Below are 8,309 nucleotides of genomic sequence, written 5' to 3' on the forward strand. Positions count from 1 at the left end.
GAAATTACTGATTGCAGATCCTCTGCCAAGAGAAGGTTCATCCTGGTCAGTCAGCCATAATTGCTAAAGGGAGTTTTTAAGCACCAATGTTATGATTTGATATTAGCACAACTAAGTTTGAATCAAGCTCATGGTATTTCATAATCCCTACTATCGATCTCTTTCTTGCTTATATCCAGCCGCTTCCACTGATCCATTAATTAATTCGCCTGGTAGGTTAGGCTCATGAATACGATTCATATAACTTAATAAAGGATTATTGCGCACTTTTTTAGGTAGACAACCAATTTTTAATAGAGAAAATTCAAATGTTTATTGTAAACTAATAGAAATATATATACATATATTTTGAGGAACGAAATTTCATACTAAACATGAACTCAAATTGAAGTATTTTTTGTTTGCAAGTAACAACTAAAAACAGACAAATAGAATGGACTGCATCACGTAATAAGTCCATATATTCCTTCATCAAGAAGTGATTATCATAACATTAGACAGGCAAACTTTAAAGAATATGTGCAATCGTGCTTGAACATGGTTTGCAGAAGGCTTGTAACGGCTTCAGTTTTGCCATAGACAAGCCATAAAAAACAGTCATGTCAACCTGCTCCTCCGTGCCTATCTTCTCCCATTCGAATACTTGAATCAAAGTTCCCAATGCCAACCCAAGGACACGATATCCTAAATTGGTTCCCGGGCATCCACGCCTACCAACACCAAATGCAAGCATTTTATATTTATCCTCACCCCTCCTATCAAACCTTTCAGGCATAAATTTATCAGGTTCATCCCACAAGACAAGATCCCTTTGAATGGCATGTGCATTAACCATCAACATTGTTCCACGAGGCACAGAGTAGCCAGCAATTGTAATATCTTCGGAAGCTTCGCGTGGAAGTAGTAAGGGAAGAGCTGGATACAAACGTAGACTCTCGTTTATGACATTTTGAAGGTATCTTAGTTTACCCAAATCGCTTTCTTGTAATAAACAGTGAGAACCAACGTGAATGTTAATCTCGTCCTTGATTGTTTCCATAGTATTCGGATTGTTCAGTATCAACGACATACACCATTACAGTGCTATATATGATGTTTCTGTACCGGCAACTAACATTTGCTGCAGGTTTTGAGGCATGGATCAGGTGGTTAACACTATTCCTTTTATATTGTAACAATAAAAATAAATTCAAGAATGGAGAGACAGCGTTAAAGTAGTTATCTAAAAACGAGTTATTCCCGACGATTATTATTATTATTGGGGAAAGTTAACGCACAAGTTAAATTAATGTGCTAATCGTGAGAATCAAGTAGAGTAATCATGTAATTATATTACTTTATGATGTAATTACATAATTACTCTAATTGTATATATAATTACTGTATTTGATTCTCATAATTAGCCATACGGGGCGGACCCCATGGTCGTGTAATTATAACTGAAGTGTTTAGAAGAAGGTGTTAATGGTCGATTGGCTAACGCGATGTCGTTTGTTTTGGTGAAGCATTCTTCGACCGCGGACGGACAAGTGACGATTACTGCCCTTTGGACACCAAACCGGATCAACATCACAGGACCATATTTGTGGGAGATGTTAAGTAGGGATTCGTAGAGGGGTTGTTTAAGCAGATGGAGATGGCCGAGAATAGGCAGTGCCGGAGGGCTTGGGGGTAGGCTTGATTTGGTAATTATTTTTTTGCATATCATGAAGATGATGATCGTTAGAACTAGCGAGAGAATGAAGGTTAACACATTTGTTTCTACCATCTTGTTAAATTTTGAGAATTCTTCACTTGCATAAAGTGTGTATATATATAAATATATAGGGTCAAGTCCAGGAAAGAAGTAAGTAAGTTATGGCGAGAAATATGAGAAATAATTCTGACCAATCACTAGAATGACATATTAGTAAAATTATTGATTTTCTTAGTTTGATAATTGTTTCTAATTAATAGTAAGTTACACTTCAATATATTAATTAATTTACTTTTTACTTTAGCCTAACATTATGATTGTTTTATTAGTTTGTAAATTCAGATCACTTTTACTCCTACACAACAATTTATGGATCCTACATAAATTTTTATATCGTAAACAACGTATATGGCATCCTACACAACCTTTGTATATCACAAATAAAATATTATCATTTATTACTACACAACAATTATGTATACTACACAAACAAAAAATTGTCTTTCATTCCTACACAACAATTTATGAATCCTACACAAATTGTTATATAACAAACAATGTACATATATGTTTCTGACACAAACTCTATATATCACAAAGAAAATAATTTATTTCATTGCTACACACCATGTAAGGCTCATTTCTAGTTTAGTCTTTTGTATTTGTAACATGAATTTTGTTAGTAGTTTGTTTAATTTATCTTTGTAATGATTGGCCCAATGTCATTTGTACTTAAGCCCATTGGGCTATTTTTTTGATAATGAAAGACTTGTGCATGAGAATACACACACTATATATAGTGTGTATCTCATACACAACATAACCCTTTTGCATATATCTTATCTTTAACTCTCAAACTCTCTCTTCTCCTTCTTTACTCACGCCAATAAACATACACACTCAAGATCCTAGATCTTGGTCCTAACTAGTTGTTTCCGCCAATTAGTGTAGAGGTTGATCCAAAATAACTAGTACTAGTTGTTGTTTTGTTAGATCTGGTCAAGGAACTAGTACCTGAAACTTACAATCTCGAGCTCTAGGGCTTATGGCTTAATAAATACTACTTGCAGGCTTACTCCTAGTACCTGCGGCAACCATGTGTATACTAAACAAATAAAAATTGTCTTTCATTCCTACACAACAATTTATGGAACCTACACAAATTGTTATATAACAATTGTGGTACATGTACGTTTTCTACACAAACCCTATATATCACAAAGAAAATATTGTCTTTCATTGCTACATACCAACTACGTATACTACACAAACAAAAATTGTCTTTCATTCCTACACAACAATTTATGAATCCTACACAAATTGTTATATCACAAACAAAGCACATGTAAGTATCCTACACAAACCTTATATAAAACAAAAATATTGGACACCAATTACATACTTTTAGATATACTACACAAGCATCAAGCATGTATCATGCATAAACTATTATATATATAGTATAAAGTGTTAAATTTTAACAATAATTACATGGTTTGAAAATTGTCACGTATATAGAAACCAACAAACCTGCAAAATGAATCCTAAATACTATGGCATTATTGTAATTATTGAGTTTCTATTTTAAATGTGTTTTAATTGAAAAAGGGTATTTTAGTATTTTGGCTGATAGAAAGAGATTATTATAACTCTATTGGTGATTATTATAACTCTATTGGTGGCCGGGTATGAAGAGTGGTGTAGTAGATTATGTCAGTGAGTGCTTAACTTGCTTGTAAGTCAAAGCTGAACATCAGAAGCCTTATGGGAAAATGCAGCATTCGGAGATACTAGAATGGAAATGGGAACACATCACCATGGATTTCATAACTAGGCTACCCTGTACAGCTAAAAACATCATGATACCATCTGGGTGATTGTGGACCGTTTATCAAAGAGTGCTCACTTTCTGCCTATACGAGAGGCTATCTCGTAAAAAACGTTAGCAAGTTTGTTCATAAAGGAAGTTGTGACTAAGCATGGAGTGCCATTATCAATCGTGTCCGATAGAGATACTCGTTTTACTTTGAGATTCTTGAAGAAGTTCCATGAAGCCATGGGGACAAGATTGAACATCAGTACGGCGTATCATTCTCAAACAGATGGACAGTGTGAAAGGACGATCCAAACCCTTGAGGATATGCTACGTGCTTGTGTTTTAGAATTTGGAGAGAGTTGAGATATAATCTGCATCTGGCAGAGTTCTCCTATAACAACAGCTACCATTCAAGCATTGGTATGTCACCATTCGAGATGTTGTATAGAATACGATGTAGATGTTGGGGAGAGATTGGCCAGAAAGAGATGGGAAGTCTAGAAGTTGTGCAAGAAACTTCTTCAAAGTTTGATCAAATCAAGGCAAGAATGAAAGCAGCTCAAGATCGTCAAAAGTCGTATGCTGATAAACGGCGACGACTGATCGAGTTTAACATTGGTGACAATGTGATGCTCAAGGTCTCGCCTTGGAAAGGAATTATTCGTTTTAGAAAGAGAGGAAAGTTGAGTCCGAGGTACATTAGACCGTTTAAGATTGTAGATCATGTGGGTGAAGTGGCTTATAAGCTAGATTTACCCGAAGAGTTCGAAGGAATTCATCCAACCTTCCATGTTTCTCATCTGAGGAAATGTCTGGATGATGACACGTCTCATGTGCCACTGGTAAACATTGAGGTTGATGAACGATTGAACTACATTGAGCAACGAGTAGAGATAGTTGAACGCAAGGAAAAGCAACTCCGTCACAAGGTTATACCCTTAGTGAAAGTGATATGGAAGCATCGCAAAGGATCAGACGCTACTTGGGAAGTTGAAGAAGACATGCACAAGTTTCACCCAGATTTGTTTTAGTAATGGTTAGGTTTTGGGGACGAAAACTCTTTAAGGAGGGAAGACTTGTAACATCCTAAACATTATAATAATAAATAAAGGAAATGATGTTCGTTTATTTAAATGTGTGTTGATATTTAGTTAGGATTAAATATAATAAAAAAGTATGGATTTGGGTGGGGAAAGATGGAATACGGGATGGGAAGGGCCATAGGTCCATGGGTTTAAAAGAGTATAAATACTTCTTAAACCTCCCTAAAACCCTAAATCCCTCATTCTCATCTCCTAGCCTCCCTACACACTCTAAAAACACATACACCACCCTATATCACGGCCGCGACCTAGTGGAAAGATCCAAGACCGAAACCAAGCTTGGATTTTGATTGATCTTGATTATACAAGCTAGATACGACTCGTGAGAGCATAATAAAGCTAAACTGTAGCCTAGAAACGTCAAAAGGTATGTTCTTTGCATATAAAAGTTATGTTTTTATGAACGGTTTGCCCTAAAACTTAACCCTAGAGCGAATCGGGTTTAAATGTATCATAAAAATACAAACTTGATGTTTAAAATGGACTTAATGAACTCGTTAGTAAAAACGGTTCACTTAGAAACCCTAGATCTAGCTTAAAAGCTTTTAAAACTAATAAAGGTTCAAACTTTATGATACCCGAACTAGATCTTGGGCAAAGGAGGTGACAGAAACGTTTAAGGGTAATATGGTACGAAGTTAGGAGAATGGATGATAGCCGATGGCTTGAAAAACGATAATAATGGACAAAAAAGTAACAGCTCATTCGAATACAATTGAGATTTCGCATATAACTGGGATTTTGCATACAATTGAGAATTCGCATACAATTGAGATTTTGCATACAATTGAGAATTCGCATACAATTGAGATTTCGCATAAAATTGAGAATTCGCATACAACTGAGATTTTTGCATACAATTGAGATTTTGCATACAATTGAGATTTCGCATAGCATACAATTGAGATTTCGCATACAATTGAGAATTCGCTTACGATTCACATTTCGCATACAATTGAGATTTCGCATACAATTGAGATTTTGCATACAATTGAAAATTAGCATACAATTGGGAATTCGTGTACAATTGAGAATTTGCATACAATTGAGAATTTGCATGCAATTAGGATTTCGCATACAATTGAGATTTCGCATACAATTGAGATTTTGCATACAACTGAAAATTAGCATACAATTGAGAATTTGCATACAATTGAGAATTTGCATACAATTGGGAATTAGCATACAATTGGGGATTCGCATACAATCCCCTTGTGCATAAAAGTGTTTTACTGGAATACAAGTTATAGGTCTAATCGAACAAGGGAAGAAAAGAAAAGGAATACAAAGGGTTCGAATACAAAAGTATACGAATACAACTGTATTCAAATACAAGAGTACTCGAATACACGTATTCGAATACTAGAGGGTTTGAATGCGATGTGTTTGAATACAATGTAATCTAACGAATAGGCAAGACTTAACCGTTTCTATTAAAACCCAAATAATGTGATTAGGACCAGTATTGATACACGTATTAATGTACAGTTAGCCGAGCCCAGTTAAAGAGAGGAATAACAATTAACGGAGAACGTAACATAATCCAAATGAGTTTCTAGCCCCATTTCCTTGTTACGTTTTCGGGGTTGTGTGCACACTCAATGTGAATGTTAATACACTTACCTTAAATGGTAATTGTATGTCTTAATGATGAATGTGATAGTTATGTTTATATTATGAATGAATGTTTGACAATACGTGAACGGTCTTCGGATATTGCACGTATTGTTAAGGAAGGTATAGTATAGTAAGTATAAAATGAGTATGTGAAAGAAAGTATGTATGAATATTGCATGTATGATATTATGAAAAGTATGTATGAATGTTATAATGATAATAACAAAGACAGGTAGTGTATGGTGGTATGGTATGAAAGGAACCGGGCTCTAATAATACTCGAGGCAAGAGGGAACCAAACCCAAAAAATATTCGAGGCAAGAGGGAACCGAGCCCTAACAATACTCGAGGCAGGAGGGAACCAAACCCTAATAATATTCGAGACAAGAGGGAACCGGGCCTTAAAAATACTCGAGGCAGTAGGAACCGGGCCCTAATAATACTCGAGGAAAGTAGGGCGTAATGTTCTTTAAAACGTAAGGTATGAAAATGAAAGAAAGAAAGTATGAAGGCAAGTAAGTGTATAATGAAAGAATGTATGAAAGTATAATGTATGAACGAAAGTATGTATTTATGAATGTGTTATATGTTGTATGATTAACTAGAACTCACTCAGCGTAGTTGACTTTTAGTATGCACGCAGGTGAGAAGAACGAGGCAGCTAGCTTGAGCGTGGCACATGGCAGAGGAATAAGAGGCTGGCATATGAAGACTCAAGATATTTTTATGTTTATTGATGTTTAATTTGAAAGACAAGAATGCTTGTTTACGACAAGTTATGAAATGCTATGAATGTTTAATGCAAATTTTTATATTCCGCGAAAGTTTTAATTAACTCTAATATTTAGAACTGTGTTTATGAGTAAATCCAACGTCCAATGTAGGGCACCGGTAACGGGACCTTACACTAAATTAGTCTTGTGCACCAATAATTCAAATCGCCACGCTTGCTCGTTTATTTTTCTTTTGTCCTGATCATGTTATGTTCGTTTAATATGAATTTGTCTCAATTTATGACCTTACACTCTCCCCTATGATGCTACTAAAACCTTCAGTTTGAACAACAACTTTTGCGTCCAATGCTCTTGCAATCTCCTTTTTTTATTGCATCATCCAACTTTGAACTATAGATACTCCATATGCTTTCATTGCAGGGAATAATCTTGAAAGAATAATCAACTTTGATACAAAGATCAATCAAATATATTTTTGAAAACATTTAATCAAGTTATTAAATTTTATACAACTTGAATTTTTTGCTTTCGTGAGCTAAGCATCTCACCTCATCTCCATCATAATCATACACCCTAAATGGGTCCCAACATCATCAATATCATGACGAGTTCCATAACAGCATACACCGGATTCACATATGCACGATTAACATGATGATGCGTTTATATCACATAATTCATCAATACTAATGCCTAATGCATGGGAGTCTGCCCACCAAACCAACGCAACAAGCGATCGGTTGGTCCTACAAACAAAAGTTCACATAAAGCACAACCTATCGGGTAAGAAAACCTTATCGAGCTGCGCATCAGCCCTTTGTGTGCGTGTTTAAACTAATTGTTCAAGTTGATCCATGCTTCATAATGGTGAGAGTTTCTTGCCACTTTGTTACTTAGCAATAGACGATTAAACACAAATAATTAACCCAAATGTTAGTTGTATTCATGTTTATTATCATCTTTAATTATATATTAATTTAATTTATTGATTTTTTTATTATTGCAATGGGTCCATCGTCATGAATCGATTTCGACGGGGTGGATGCAGCGACGTAGGTGGTGGTTATCGAGAAACAAAAACGGATCTTCTTTTGAGAGCATGTTCAAATAACGATGATGATAAAAGCTTTTCTTCTTTAATGATACCAATGTAGATGGTACTCTCTCCACTAACATAATGCAATGTGTTGGATCTTCGTAGTTAAGTGAGACAATTTATTGTTACATTTCTATAATTTTAATCTTTTAGTGTGTTATGAGAGATATTTTGTTTGTATTTCTGGTACTACATAAACTTTTGGAATTCAAGTCAATTGTATTTCTGTTATGAGAGAGATTTTTAA

The 8,309-nt window shown here is 35.1% G+C and overlaps 1 pseudogene; it reads right to left on the bottom strand.

Annotated features, from left to right (window-relative positions):
* Positions 1 to 418: 418 nt before the first annotated feature.
* Positions 419 to 1,138, bottom strand: LOC143616181 (cytochrome P450 81F3-like; annotated as a pseudogene).
* Positions 1,139 to 8,309: the final 7,171 nt, after the last annotated feature.

The sequence above is a fragment of the Bidens hawaiensis genome, unplaced genomic scaffold (genome assembly GCF_021521415.1).
Source record: "Bidens hawaiensis isolate Kalapana, Puna unplaced genomic scaffold, B.hawaiensis_p1.1 tig00046147_1, whole genome shotgun sequence".
Taxonomy (NCBI): Eukaryota; Viridiplantae; Streptophyta; class Magnoliopsida; order Asterales; family Asteraceae; genus Bidens; species Bidens hawaiensis.